General features: G+C 42.6%; 1 protein-coding gene across 2 annotated transcripts in view; it reads left to right on the forward strand.

Moving 5' to 3' along the window:
- Positions 1-16,121, forward strand: part of tnk2b (tyrosine kinase, non-receptor, 2b) — a 135,502-nt gene that overhangs the window by 14,054 nt on the left and 105,327 nt on the right. Inside the window, exon 1 of one of the 2 annotated variants that reach the window (XM_085990068.1) lies at positions 920-2,417. The exons of the other annotated variant lie outside the window; for it this stretch is intronic. The gene's annotated coding sequence lies outside the window, so the exon portion shown is untranslated. Of the gene's footprint in view, positions 1-919; positions 2,418-16,121 lie in introns of those variants that run through there. 2 annotated transcript variants of the gene reach the window in all.

The following is a 16,121-nucleotide window of genomic DNA, read 5'->3' on the forward strand; positions in this document are numbered from 1 at the left end:
GTCAAGCTCTGCAAGGTCTCGCTGAAGCTGTTGCTAAGCTACAGAGACGCTTGCAAGGTACGGCCGACTGTTTAAAAGCTCAACAGGGTTTGTTGCCAGATACGGAGCTCAAAATCTCCGTATGTTTCAACATTAGCGCTGGTTTGTCCGGCAGTTTTGATGGGACGGCAACAGCTCGGTCCCGTCGGTGCCGGATAGCACAAAGTTTCCTGTACCTATCACCTGTTGGAAGTTTTGAGCTCAACTCCTGAGTGTGCTCCTCGCCTAAGCTTGCAACATCTAAATGTAAAATCTTGGTTTTAATCGATGTGGTAATGTTGCAGCTGAATTTTTGCAGCAGGCTGTCTTGACTTTCTGAAATTAAACATGTTTGAAGCCTTCCTAATTTGGAAATACTTCATTTTTAAAAGAATTGCGAGTGTACCTGAGCTGAGAGGATCATGTTGAATCTGGCATGGGTTGCTGGCCAGGATTTCCGCTCCATCACATTCCTCTGATTCGCCAAAGGTTGATAAGAGGAGAGAAAAGCTGATCACTTTTTGGATGATTTATTTTCACAGGGTTGTTGGTTTTTGAATGGAATGATTGTACGGAGTCCTGGTTTCATATGCCAGGTCCACAGCAGGTCTTGTTGGAAAAGCACAACATGTGATTGTCACGATAATGCTGGGAATTTGAGTTTTGATTCTCTTTGTGCATACAGAGTTTGATGGTGATGTTTTGATGAGATGATGGGTGACACTGCTGTTAAAGCACAGGATGTTGCAGGAGTATTAAGTTTTGGGTTCAATTGTATATCATATAGCCAAGGTAAATGAACCAGTGAAATGCTCACAGTGCCAAGAAGTTTACAGATTCTATTTCGTCTCCAGATGGCATTTTTTTGTGTCAACCATTCTGTTGCTGGGTTAATGGAACCGGATTAGCACTGTAAACATCAGGAGCCAGTTTTCAGACACTGACCTCCAAGAATTCAAACTAAACAGGCACCAGTGTAAAGGTGGCGTGGAAGGAATTCATTATTCTAAAAGAATGGCTGTTTTAGTCGTTCCTACTGTAAGCAATGTCTTTTTCTATTTTAATAAGCTCTGATTGAATCAATGTTACTGCTGTGTACAATGGAATGGCCTCTCTGTTTCCCCTTCTTTCTCCCTCCCCCAAGTCATTCATGAAGCAGGGTAATTTTCCCAGTGAGCTAGGCAGTACTCAGCACGGAGCGGCACTGCTGTCTGTGTGTGCATCTGTGTCCTAGTGTATGGACATACAGTCACACAGCTGTTTGGCAAAGGACAGAGTCAGTCACACTAGCTGGAAAAAAACAGATGCAGGGAGTCGAAGAGTGGGAGGCAAATAATACGTAATGAATGACTGCAAAAAGAAGGGAAAGAAGCAGACCAATTAAGGCATTTTACAAAGAGAGACCAAGAAACAGAAATACATAGTGAGAGTCTACGTTGTGTGTGAGAACGACAAAAGGATGGATAGACAGAGGGAGTGATCATGTGTTTTTAATGCAGCATCTCTAAACCAGTAAAGCAGAAGCTGAATGGTTTAAAAGCAGCTGATGCAGTCTGAGAGGTTGTGCGTGTGGGAGCGAGGGGCACACACATAGTGTGTGTTTGCGTTTTTAATGCGGTGTCGCTGTGCCAGTAAATGTGCGAAACATTTGGGGACTTGCAAATTGCAGCACAGAGGAAGAGACCCAGAGGGGAAGGGGGAAGTGGAGGACAGCAAGAAAGTGAACAATGCATTGTTAATGCAGCATCCTTGAAAACAGCTACATTCCCTCACTGAGAGTACAGCTTACATGTTCCATTGTGGAGATCTGAAATAAATCACCCAGACATGAGCGACCAGTTGGAATACCAGCGGCTGTCAAGCGAGGAAGAGGAGGTATAGCTGTGTAATGTAAATACATTTTACGCCCTTGCAAACAGTACATGCTATAAAGAATCTTGCAGCAATGTGGCACTCGGGCATTACATCGATTGTCTTTCACGCTTCCGAAACATTCTAGTCCCAGCTCATTGGGATGAGATGTTCCAGCTTGACAAAAGGCTAAAAATACTGTATATTTAAATTTTTCTTCTTCTTGCAGACAGATGCATTTTTTGCACTGGAAAATAGAACAGAATGACAATTTATCTTTTATTCAAGGAATATTACAGTCGAAGATGTGTCCAGTTGGTTCTTCATGGTCCTATTACAGTATTTGGCTCTAGCAAAATTAAAAAGGGTTGTGCCTTTTGTGGCTGGTTTGTGATGATAATGCTGCCTTTGCACAGCAGATAGATTGGGAGCTTGAGTTTTGATCTGTTTTTTTAAAACGTGGATGTATTTCGCCTGACAACACAGCACTTCAAAGGGTTAATGAATTCTGCAGCTGTCTGCAGAAGAGAAGCTGAGGAACAGATCACGTGAGTCAATTTACATTGATGGGCTTGTTTTGTGATTGAGAAATGAGTCACTTGGTTCTATTTTGCACTGATTATTTTCTTAAATTAATTCTGAAGTTCTGTTCACAGCTGGCGAGCATTATGTGATGATTTGCTTTGAATAATTTCTGTTTTCCCCCTTTTAGCTATTGGAGTGAAATACATGCCCGTTTAGTGACCGTAATATTCCTATCGAGTAAAGATCTTTGTTCCCATCAAAAATAAATAGACGCGTTAAAGGTGTTTGTAGGTCAGAAATCATTGGAAGATGCCTCCTGTTAATTTGTGTTACAGCTGAAGCCCTGAGGAATTGTTCATTGTTCATAAAGCAGTTAAAGTTTGCCAACCGTTTCTCCCCCCCCCCCCCCCCCCCCGTTTCAATTTTAATGATTCCTCCAGGGCAGCATTAAGGCTGTTGCCATAGAAATTGTCACTGCAAATTTAGTTGGAATTCAGACACACAGAATTCCATTCAGTATTTGTGTAGACAGTCTATAATATTCAAAATAACCCTCAGTCTGTTTTCCAGGACAGGTTAAAAAAAATAAGTGGAGAATCAGCAATTTCCTCCTTCAATATTGTATCAGAATGTGATTATCAAGACTGTTTAGTGGAGACAGGCTCCATTGGAAGAAACCAGTTCGTTGTGAACTTGTCCTGTGCCAGCATCTGATGTAATATTCTTGACATTTGGGACGGGTGAGATTGAATTGGGGCAGCAATTGTTTACTGCAGGGGTAGCAGAGTGCAGTCACCGAAATATTGGGGCAAGGTATTTGCTTATTGCTGGTGACAACCTACACAGAGATGGTATAGCTGTTCCTCTTAACATGCTGCATAGCTCCCTTACTGCTCTTGTATATGTTTTGTTTAAAAGCTGCAGTGGACATCACACTTTGACTAGAATATTATTTAGTATTATGCAGAAAGTAATACAGTCTGCATAGAAATAACATAGGGATAGCTTTGTATAATTTCTCACTTTTTGCTAGAGTTGTCAGCTTTCTCCATGTAGGCATTTAAGATAAACATGAATTTGAACGACTTCTGAACGACTTCTACAGGTTAATGAAGAGTCTTAATACCAGAAAAGATTATTTTAAATAGACTTTTTTTTTCTTATTTTCCCTCCTAGCTAGTTACCTGGTTAGTCCATTGACATTTTCAGACAAGTGGTCAGTGCCCCAATTTAGTTGCTTTGTAAAAGGGCTTTAATGCATAAAAGGAGAAGTGATCTTTCTCCAGCCAGTACTGGGCATATCTGATCCTTGGAGAAGCTACAGAGTGAATCTCAGTTGAGTTGGGATTCAAATAGAATTAATTGAGATTTCACTGGTCCAGTGTTGTAGCTACAGGGCTGCCTCCTCCCCTCCACCTCCGCCCTCAATTTTTGAGAAATTAATGCACATTTTTCTCCAATAAGGCACTGTTTCCAAAAAAAATGGTGTGTTGAGGAATTGAAGAGGGAAAGAGTCTAATAGATTTATTGGACTTGTTGACAACCTTGCTGTTGGCATGGATGCCCAAAATTAATGTTCTTTACTACTGAAATAATAGTGCTTTGATTTACTGTCCACGTTGTTATCCTTATACAACTACCAAGATGTAGCCAGCCACTTTAAAATGATCCACCATCAGAGCTACCCAGATAATCTTTGTAAATGATCAAAGCTCGAGGGCTTGTTACAGTAGTTCCCATGGTGTCCTTGTTGTATTTTGAGTAGTAGGGTGCTTATCTTTTGAGATAAGCACTTTGCTGCAGTGAGGAGAGCTCCATCTTGTGACTCAGATTTTAAATCCTCATTAACAAAGTGTTGTGATAGGCTTTTAGCACCACTGGAAACATTTTGAAAGTGAAACCCCAGCTGCCTATAATAAAGGTATAGTTGTAGTGAAATGCCAAACTGTACCACACAGAGTTTCCTAAGCCGTCACTTGAATGCTTCTTCAGTGAAATGAGGTGAAAAATCTGTTGTCCTCCCGAAGAAACCGGATACATGCATGGCAACTTTAATGTAGAAAAATGTCCCAAGTTGCTTCACGGAGGCAAAAGTAAAATGGACACCAAGCCAAAGAGGGAAAGATGAGGAGGGCTGACCAAAAGCATGGTCTAAGAAGTCGGTTTTAAGGAGGGTCTTAAGGGAGCAGAGAGAGGTGAAGAAGCAGAAGGGTTTTAAAGAGGCAATTCCAGAGGGTGGGACAGAAACCTATGAGACCAATGTTTCTTGTCACTGTTTCCCTGTGAATACAGTACAGGAGTTTGGTGAGGTTGTTTCTGGAAGCATGTCATAAAGGAGATCATTTCATACAGGTACTCGATTAGTGAAGGAGTGTTTCAAGTATCACCCAGACTTCAAACTCACTATAGAAATAGACAGCTTTAGTTAGTAACCATGTGAATTAATCTTTTTTTTCTGTGTAGCAAGCCTCACGTAGGAGATTTTTGGTGGTTCAAGATAGAATTCATGTCCCAATTTTTTGGCTGTTTTTATCACAGTAGAAACACTGAACCAATCTAATAAGGAGAAGATAATTTTCAGTTTCTCTTTCTGATTGGCTCACTTTCTACTGTGGAAAAGCAAATCAGAAAACTGGGACAAAGGAAGTGTTGGCTTTCTTTCAGTTGCAATGACACCTCCTTGCTTGCAGCCCAGCAAACATATAAAAAAGAAAGAGCTAAATTCTAACTTACTTCCATAACACCAGCTGCAGATTCCTGGCCCTGCTACTACTGGGACCACCTTAGCCTGAACCTGTCCCTTCCTCCTCCTCCTGCTAGCTGTCTGGAGCTCCCATTAGTGTCAGCTGTGACTCAGTTGGTAGCACACTCTGAGTCAAAAGGTTGTGGGTTCAAGTCCCACTCCAGGGACTTGAGCACATAAAGCTAGGCTGACACTCCAGTGCAGTGCTCGGATGAGACGTTAAACCGAGGCCCCGTCTGCTCTCTCAGGTGGATGTAAAAGATCCCATGGCACTATTTTGAAGAAGAGCAGGGGAGTTATCCCCGGCGTCCTGGCCAATATTTATCCCTCAACCAACATAACAAACAGATTATCTGGCCATTATCACATTGCTGTTTGTGGGACTTTGCTGTGTGCAAATTGGCTGCCGCATTTTCCACATTACACCAGTGACTCCACTTCAAATAGTACTTCTTTGCATGTAAAGCGCTTTGAGATGTCCGGTGGTCGTGAAAGGCGCTATATAAATGTGAGTCTTTCCTTTTCTTTCACACTTGCTCTATTCTGTGTCTTGGATTCACCCTTCCACTTGCTCCCAGGCCTGTGCTCCTCAGCAAGCCTGAAGTCTTGCCTGCCACTCAGTCCCTGTCCTATCTTAAATCCACTGTCCTCACAAATGGCCTCGCCCTTTGCCTGCCATTCACTCTCAGCCTTGTGCTTCTTGGCCTATGTATGACACTATGGCCGATGTGCTAGTAATTGGAAAAATTGTTCTTGGCATGTTTTGCTGATTTTTTTTTTTCTTATCTGAGGGAACTGGGTGGTGCAATGGGTTAGACACTGGCTTTCACCTTAGTTGAAATCCAACTCAAACTGGTGGAATGACAGCCTTCTCAGTCTGCTGGCTATAAGGGCCTGGTGCAAAATTAATTTGGACAGTCTCAGATCAGTTCTTAGTAGGCAGCACAAAACTGCTCCTAATTCAGCACCAATTGGCAGTGTCACTCAGAGAGGCCGAAGGGCGGTTGGTCTGAGAAATGGGGGAGAAAAATGGCACACCAGTAGGGTTGCAAAATTCTGGGAATTTTTAAAAGAGGAAACTTTCCATGGGAATTTTGGGAATTTATGGGAATTTTGAGTTTTTTTGCACACTGATGGTTTTTGTCTCTGACCCTTATATTATCTTTGTCGTCAAAATAGACATACTGTTCCATACAAATAAACAGGCTTTCAAAACTTTATTTAGGTTATAATTTTGAACTTTATTGAACCCCCACAAAAAAGACCCATCTAAAATAAAATAAAGAGCGTCAGCTTATTTAGCCTGTAATTTGTCCTTATTTTGTCCCTTTGAGTCTTCTACTCATGAGTCTTCTGAGTCTTCTACTCCTCATTGCTCCTCCTGATTCTCTGACTCTGGCTCTGACGTGTCCATTTCCTCCTCTGTGTCAGTGTCTAGCTGTGTGGTGGACACTTCTGTATCTGGCTCAATAAGTTGTAGGTTTGCCCGGATAGCCACCAGTTTCTCCACTCTCTTGTTAGTCAGCCTGTTGCGCACCTTTGTATGCGTATTCCCAAAAAGTGACCAGTTTCGTTCAGAGGCCGCTGATGAAGGTGGGATTTGGAGTATCACCGATGCAATAGGTGACAGGGCCTCAGATGCACAAAGTCCCTTCCACCAGGTATGTGCACTGATATGCTTGCATGATTCTCATATCCCATCCCCATTCCAAAGACCTTGCTTGGTAGAGAACTTTGCCAGACTTCCCAGAACTTTGCCCACATCCAGATTGAGATGGTGTGAGAGGGTAGAAATCACACTGTAAGCGCTGTTGATCTGTTCTCCAGAAAGTATTGGTCTCCCAACATGCTTTGGGTCCAGCATGTATGCTGCAGCATGAATCGGCTTGACACAAAATTCTTGACGCATCTGTATGAATTGAACAATTGCCTTCTCCTCTGCTTTGAGCAGCAGGGATGTGGGTAGGGCAATGCTGATTTGTTCTTTTAAATCAGTAAAAAGCCTGAGAACATCTGACAAGACAGCGTCATCTCCTTCAATCTGAGCAATTGCAGATGCTACTGGTGAGAGTAGTTTAAGGCTGCTAACCACTCTCTCCCAAAACACATCATCCAGCAGTATTTTCTTGATGGTGGTTTCCATATCCCCAGACTGGGATATTGCCATTTCTTGCAGTGACTCCTTACCCTCCAGAAGGCTGTTGTACATTATGACAACACCACCCCATCTAGTGTTGTTGGGCAGCTTCAGTGTGGTGTTCTTGTTCTTTGTCATTTGCTTGGAGTTGTAGGTTGCTGCAACTACCTGTTTTCCCCTGACATACTTAACAACTTGCTTGGCTGTCTTGTACAGTGCTTCCATGGTTCTCAAACCCATGATGTCCTTGAGGAGCAGGTTAAGCCCATGAGCTGCGCACCCAATAGACGTAATATGAGGGTAGGCCTCCTCCACTTGAGCCCAAGCAGCCTTCATATTCGCAGCATTGTCAGTAACTACTGCAAAGACCTTTTGTGATCCAAGATCGTTGATGACCGCTTTCAGCTCATCAGCAATGTATGTGCCTGTGTGTCTGTTGTCCTTCGTGTCTTTGAGCTTTCCTTGGACTCTGTTATACTCAGCCTCCAGCAAATAAGTAGACAAAGCATGTCTGGTGGGAGGACAGTATGCAGGGCGAATAACATTGAAAAATCTCTTCCAGTACACATTGGCTGTGAGCATGAGGGGTGAGCCTGTTGCATATACAGCTCGAGCAAGGCACTCATCTGCATTCTTCTGGCTATGGTTATCCATTGTATCAAAGAACCTTCCAAGTGGGCCAGGAGTTGCTGATGATAAGGAGCCTGATGCTGAATGAGAACCATCATCTTCTTGAATGGAAGCAGAGGAACTCTGGGCTGACTGCTGTGAGCTTTGAGTGAAGTTGTTGCATTTGGATAAATGCTGCTGCATCTTTGTGGCATTCTTTACATATGGCTTTCTACAGTGTTTGCACATGTACACAGTCTTTCCATCTTTAATGCCTGGGGTAAAATGCTTCCACACATCCGACGGTAAACGTGGCATTGTTCTATGCAGAGAAATAAAGGGCATTCATCTCTGTGTCGAACTGCGGTCGATCAGCACGATTGCAACAGGGTGAGTACATTTTTGTTGATGCTCCATGTGATGGAAGCATGACCTGCACACACACGACGCTACATCACCAATAGTGTATTATTTTGTATATTTTAAATTGAAGGACAACAGAGTTCAACAAGTAACTGGTTTATTTGGTATAAAGTCTGATTTACTTACTGCATCATCACAACATCAGCAGAAAACAAAATGACTTCCCTCAGGACCCCTAACCTGGATCTTAAAAAAACTATAGCAGTCTTACAGATGCCTGCAGGCCAATCACAATTCGATATGCAAATATTACAAATAGAGGGGGCTAATCGCTCATCCACTCATCCAACCAATCAGGACACATTTGTTCACAGTCACACACAAAACTTGTAATTATTAAAACAAGCCAAGTAAGAAGATAAACATATATTGATTAAGAAATTCCTTAATAATTAAGATTCCATCTCTGTTAGTAATTTTAAGAGAGGACCTGTGGGAAAAAAAAGAAAGAAATACAAAAAAAACAATATTATGCTAGCATGTGCTTTTTTGGGCAAAATTCCCAAAATTCCCAAGCTAAACTTCCCGTGGAAAATTTCCGGAAATTTACCGGAAACTTTCCACCCCTTTGCAACCCTACACACCAGTGCATTAGAGTGTGCTGTTCTGAGGTTGGACTGGAGGCACATTATTCAGGTAGAATGGAGGGAGCTTTACTCAGCATCTGCTCTACCTGAAACGAGAGTGCTTGATGCTGGTGCCTGAAGTGGAAAGTGTTCCATTCCCTAGCATTGACATCTCTTACCTTTATTCTGCAGCGAGTTATGATGATCTGGAATCTGAGGGCGATGGAAGCAGATTGAATAATAACTTTCAAAAGGGAATTGGATAAATACTTGAAGGGGAAAAATTGGCAGGGCCCAGGGAAAGATCATGGGAGTGGGACTAATTGGATAGCTCTTTCAAAGAGCCGGCACAGGTACAATGGGCCGAATGGCCTCCTCCTGTGCTGTATCGTTCGATGATTCTACCTTGATGAGCACAATTTAACAAAAAGAGCTTTTGCTTTTATGCATTTTTTGGTTTTATCCACTTCCTCGTATTGCTCACCACTCTTGGTACCACATATTTTTCTGGAGTGCGAGGGTCTGGTGAATGGAGCTGTCCACCGCTGGGCTGATCAGTGGTAGGATGAATAATTGGAGCCAGACTGCAGAGGCTCTTTCTCTGGAGGCGCCTTCTGCTGCTGGGAACACTTTTTTCTATTTCTCTATTGCATGGATTTTGAGCTCGGACATGTATGTGGTCAGCCCGTTGGCAACTAGTGAGCATGCACGTTGGACAATTTGGTAAATCCATGCGAGATGCTTTCTGGGGAACTCCGCAGTCAGTTTGGTTTGATGGAATGCGAGAGGTTCAGCCATGAAAACAACCAATAAGAACAATAACTATTACTTCTATTTATATATCGTCCTTAACATAACAAAATGTCTGTTGGTGCTTTATTGGCGAGCAGTGGAAAGTGGAAACAGTAGAAAATGAGGATCTTGTGGAAGGTAGCTGAAGGCACAGTTGAAGATTTACCTTTTGAGCTGGTTTTGGGATGGGAGTGGTCTCTAGTGATACGGTTCTGAGATCTGATTGGCTCAACAGCAGCCTGCGTGATCTGAATGAAGTTCAAAGATGTGATTGGTTGAAAGGACAGCTGTCTCTGGTGCTGTAATCAGATTGGTGGGAGGGAAGGCACGCTACAACACGATATTCACACACACACAAGGTTTTTTAATAATAGTGAATTTCCTGTGGCATTGCGTAAGATGTGTCAGAAGATACTCTGTGTATAACAATAGGAAAACAAGAAAAGAAAAGCGGGTTTTGGGGATTCCGCAGGCAGCCATGAAAAGGCCAGCAAGGGGAACCGAGTAATCACAGAACAAAAAACTGGGGAAGCCTCGATTAAAAGGCAGAGTGGGGTCAGGTCAGGCTTGGCTATTTCACTAGCAGCCATAGGAAGGGGAACAAAGTGTAGGAGATAGCAACAGACCAAAAACAAAACGAGAATGGGGGCAGCCAGCAATAAATGGCAGGGTTGGAAGTGTAGAAGAAAGTTGTGTGCATAGTATGACCCAGAGAGAATTCTCTCAGCCATCTGCAGTTCATTTCTTTCCCTCTACCTCTGCAGAGAGGTGTATTTTGACTGTATAAGATTGATTGATCTTAAGCAGCACAAGCATGAGAGAAGTGAGCAAGGGGGACACGCACATTTTGGCAGTTGAGATACAGGCCCCAGGTAACTCCTAAAGGTTAGTTTCTGTGGTGGAGTACAAGTTTATCCCATCATCTGTAAGATACTCTAGCTGTGTATATACACATATAGGATTAAGTTTAATCTCACATGATTAAGGTTTTTGCTTTTTACTTATGGATTTGTACTGTAGATAGAAATAATGAAATGGTTAAAGTTGTTCGTTCCCAGGATGCTTTCGGGTTTAATGCAGCAGGGTACAATTTAGCTGACTGCTGTTTAGCTTCTGCTGAACGTGCAGGATGTGTGATTCGTGCCTGTTGACTTCTTTTTGTCGCCACGCTGTGAAATGAGATAGCCAAGACTATTTTGAGATAGGAAGTGGGACAGTAGGACAGGATAGTAAACAAGTTGGCATTTGGTGTTTTGAAGGAGGTGTCTCATTTCTGGGCTCTTGTTCACAATAACACTTGTCATGCTATAATGAATCATCTAGTGCAGTGTGCGTGACTCTAGACCTATAAAGATCTTGAGCTTTCCTTAACAATTTGTAGAGAGAGTCAGGATCGAAAGAATCGACAAAGTTTATGTTTCTACCCAGGGAAAAACGGGGTAATTGCGTTTATTTCTCTGTGTGGCTACTGCTTAAACACATTGCGTGTGTCAAAGACTTGGGCGAACATAATGAAAGGATTACGTTGCAACCATATTTTGGTTTGTCAGATTTGAATTGTCTTACACATCTCACAAGCCAAGGCCTGATAAAGAAATAACTGCAGGATCAGATTAATCCACCTGCGTACTAATCTCCTTTTGTGTGTTCTTCCCCCTCCCCCCTTTTGTTACTGCTTTTCTCCTCCCCAGAAGGCGTTCGTTCATTGACAGTGGGATAATGTTCCAAGGGTGCTGGTGGGCCGACTGTACCTCACCCAAGTGCCTATTGTCATGAGTGAGACTCAGTTAGTGTTGGCATCACTGCCCATCTCGATCCTATCCTCACCCAACGCATGCATTTTTCAGCACGTGTCAATGGATAGTGATCAGGAGTAGGAATCCTGGCCTTTTATTAAAAACATTTTTTTTAAATGTCCCCCTCCCCATCACGTGAGTCGAACCCGATTGTATCTTCTCCTGCTGCTTCCTTTGCATTTTCTATTGTAACTACTGTTAATTGAGTGCAATTAAAGTCAAGAACCAAGCAACAGTTCTTAATCCCTAGAATTTATAAAATAATCTAAATTGCACTCTTCTTCAACTTCAGTTCAAAAACAGGAGCAGGCCTGCAGTGCTCTGTAGTGTGTGACAGTTCTGTTCTTTATGGTGGTTCATGTCTGAACACATGAAACCGGCGCAATTCAAGAAAGAGTTCACCAGGAAATATTTTCCAAACCATTTCTGCATTATTATAGACTCATCGAATACGACAGCACAGAAGGAGGCCATTCGGCCCATCAAGTCTGTGCCGGCTCTTTCGAAGAGCAGTCCAGTTAGTCATATTCCCCCCCGCTCTTTCCCCATATCCCTGCAATTTTTTCTCCTTCAAGTATTTAGCCAATTCCCTTTTGAAGGCTACTATTGAATCTGTATCCACCATCCTATTCAGTGTTGGTAATTTCACTGCCCACAGGAATGTGCTCTCTCCTATGTGACAATCCAGGATAGTCTCTTGTGCCTGTGACACTTCTAGAGTACGTTCCAGGCATTCATCCCCTTGTGCAAAGGGACCGTCTCCTCGGAGATAACATTTAATCATTGGGACTGCACTCACATTAATCCTTCATTAAGTGGCTAGCTGAAGTATCTAACACAGGTAAAGTGCACAAATAGAAATGTAACTTTGCAGAATGGCGTGAATTATCACGACAAGTAATCTTTTTATGTAACTCTCTTTATCGATATGTTTAATTTATTACAAGCATGCAGTTGGTGACCAGCAGTAGACCGTATCGTTTTATTAGCTGCCTCTTGCGCTGAGCTGGATGTGAGCCTATATGTGAGACATGCTGAGGCTTCTGGTTGTTTGCCACCAGTTATCGTGTCAATATTGAATAAAGAGCCAAAGCATATACTACTTCTCATTCGTGAAAACGGTATGGAATTTTTAATGAATCTGGTGTATCGATGTAGGGATATTAATATTACTAGAATATGGCCACTGAACGGATGACAGATATACCTCCTGTGTATTATCTCACTTATTATAGAACAGATGCCCCTGTAAGGGGTCAAAAACTTGACCATGGCAATATATATGCTGTCGATGGGTTCGCTGCTGTGGGTCTGTTTTGTAAATGGAATCTGGTCTCTGTTGTATAATAAACTAGTGGGCCCTTTGTGAAGAATACATCTTCACTGATCCAAGCTTGGACAATATTTTTGAGCAAACTATAATATAAACCGGGGTGGGCTTTAATCTAACAGTAGACCCTGTAGAGGACAAAACATCCCCAGTTTTTTTTAATTGTATGTTCAGGTAATTTCTGGTGTTTTATTTTGTAGGAAAATATTAAAATTTTTGTTAAGATAATGACAGTAGCAGTATTGTATCCTTCACATTTCTAAATATTTGACAGCCCTCCCAAGTGCTTAAGTGTTTCGTATCTACTAAATGAAGCCAAACTCAATGATGAACTTTACGAAGATGTGTGCATTTTGTGTCTACGTGGCATCTGTTGAGTCTGAGTGTCCCAGATATGCTTATTCTAAATCACTGGACACAGACAACAAGAATAACTTAAGCAGATCTTTACTAATCGAAGGTCAGGGCTGAACTGCTTAGCAAATTACTACACAGAGTTTATATACCGGTGTGGTCACCACCAGTACTACAATATACAGTAGCCAAGAGAAAGTAGTCCATCTCTTAAGGTAGTCTCTTAAGGTGGTACAGGTTACATACACCACAGCACCTGCGTCCAGTTGTATGTTCTCAGCACAATAAGGGATACAATGGTTTTACATTGACTTTACAAAGCGTACTGAAGGGGTCAAAGCTGAGAATGTGAAGACAATTTTGCGATCACAAAAAGGGAGGTAGTGAGGCCTGACAATTGTGTGTTAAGAGTATAAATTCACTCTTGTGTTTAATGTATACAGTTAAAGGAGTAACTGGAATGTTCTATACTGGAGTTTAGGATTCGCTTGGATAATATTTTGATTCAGAATCAAACTGAAGCCTCTTGAATATTTATATAATGTCTGAAGTGAGGTATGTGATGACTTTGGCTGCAGCATGAAAATCATAGCTGCGTGAGCTTGTGTTGTTTGCCTGTGAGAAGTATTATTGGAGTGCAAGTTTAACACTGTGTTTTGATAGAGAGCAAATATTTACTAGTGAGGTTGTTTATGACTAACCTGAATCACACAAAGTGTGTTAACATTCTCTCATTTTATGAAACATTTTTCTCTGAATCTCTACTGAGTGGGCCATTAAAACAAGAAAGCCTTGCTGCAACATCAAAGGGCCAGCAGCTTTCGAGAGGTTGGAGGTGGCAGTGAAAATGTAGAAAAAAACACCTATGAGCTGCGCTGAAGGGAGGAACTTGCCCTGACTGATACAAAATGCAGCCAGTGAAAAAGAAGCCCGGCTGTCTTTCCTTCTGTGTGTCGCATTTAAGTCGAGTTGATTTTTTTTAAAGGCACTCGCCCACCATGTCACAAACTGTATTTTAAAATGCCAAAATCACAGGATGACCACCCCAGAAGTCCTGACAATGTAACTCTCCATCAGTCCTGTACTGAATTGTCAGCCTAGAATACGCTCAAGCGCTGGAGCACGGTTTGGTCTTACACCTGTGACTCAGAGTGCTATCGACTGAGCCAAGCCGACACAACTGTAACGGCACATGAGATGTGTGTTGAGTCTGTGTGTCCCAGTTATGCTTATTATAAATCACTGGACACAGACAACAAGAATAACTTTAACAGGTCTTTACTATTCGGAGGTCAGGGCTGAACTGCCCAGCAAATCACTACACAACGTTTATATACCGGTGTGGTCACCACCGGTATTACAGTATACAGCAGCCAAGAGAAAGTAGTACATCTCTTAAGGTAGTTCTCTTAAGGTGGAACAGGTTGCATACACCACAATCCTCCCTTTTTAGCTTAACAGTGTATATCCCCATTTAACATAACATAATAACATATATATATAACTTCATGCAAAACAGTTCAAAGATTCAGTCTCTGAGGAGGCCTCCTGATCCGAGTTGGATAACGCCTTTCAGGGGTCTCTGATTCTCGTTGATGGGGTGACTCATCTAGTTGATCTCTTATGGATTGGACATCATCATCAGGTACATTCACTTCTGAGGTAGATGCTTCAGGTTCACTAACTTCTTCCACGGTTGTCTCTGCCGTAACCATGGGTTCGACCCTTGTTCTCGATTCTACCAGTTGGTCAGCATGACGTCGTATTACATTTTCACCAATATCTACCGTGTACATCAGGGGTCCTTGTCTGGCCCGAATTGTTCCAGATTGCCATTTCTCATTTTTATAGTCCCGGGCTAACACTGGTTGTCCTATTTCGAAACTCCGAGTGGTCTTGTTATTTATATGCTGGAACTGTTTGTTTTCGACTTCCCTCCGCACATTTGGTTTTAACAAGTCCAACCTGGACCGCAACCTCCTGTTATAGAACATCATGGCAGGTCTTTGGTTTGTCACTGCATGAGTGGCGTTTCGATATGCCAGTAGGAAATTGTCCAACTTGTGTTGTAGTGGGATCTGATCTTCGCTCATGGCCTTTATTGCTTTTTTGAACGTTTGTACAAATCTCTCGGCCAACCTGTTTGTAGCCGGATGATATGGGGCAGAGGTATAATGTTTCACCCCATTCTTCTTCATGAATTTCTGGAATTCTTCTGACATGAACTGCGGTCCGTTGTCTGAACATATTTGTTCTGGCAAACCACTTCTAGCAAATATCGTTCTTAGCACCGCGATCGTCTTTTCCGAGGTAGTGGTAGTCATCTTAATCACTTCTGGCCATTTAGAATGTGCGTCCACCGCAATTAAAAACATGGAGTCCATGAATGGACCAGCAAAGTCAATATGTACTCGTTGCCATGGGGTTGAAGGCCATTCCCATGGATGCAGCGGCGCAATCGGAGGTGCATTTTGAACTTTTTGGCACCCTGAGCAGCTTTTCGTCAGATCCTCTATCTGTTGGTCGATACCCGGCCACCACACATAAGCCCTAGCAAGGCTTTTCATCTTGACTCCCCCCAGATGACCTTCATGCAGTTCCTTTAGAACTCTCTCTCTTAACTTAGGAGGAATAATCACCCTTGTTCCATACATCAATGTTCCTTGACAGACGGACAGCTGTTCTCGTCTTGCTGAGAATGCCGGTAACAGTGGATCACCATGTGCTGGCCATCCCTTCACTGTCAATTCGTAGACCCGGGACAGTGTCGGGTCGTTCCTGGTTTCTCTTTCAATACTTGCATTTGTGACTGGTAAACATTCGATGATGGTCGAGTGAAATAACTCAACAGGGTCAACTGTTGGTGTCTCCTCCGCTGTAGGTAGTGGCAGGCGCGACAGCCCATCAGCATTACGATGCTGCTTTGTACCTTTGAATTCGATCTGATATTGACGTGCCCCTAGGAAAAGGGACCATC

This window comes from Somniosus microcephalus, chromosome 6, assembly GCF_052327205.1.
Source record: "Somniosus microcephalus isolate GS21.2 chromosome 6, FLI_Smic_1.0, whole genome shotgun sequence".
Lineage (NCBI taxonomy): Eukaryota > Metazoa > Chordata > Chondrichthyes > Squaliformes > Somniosidae > Somniosus > Somniosus microcephalus.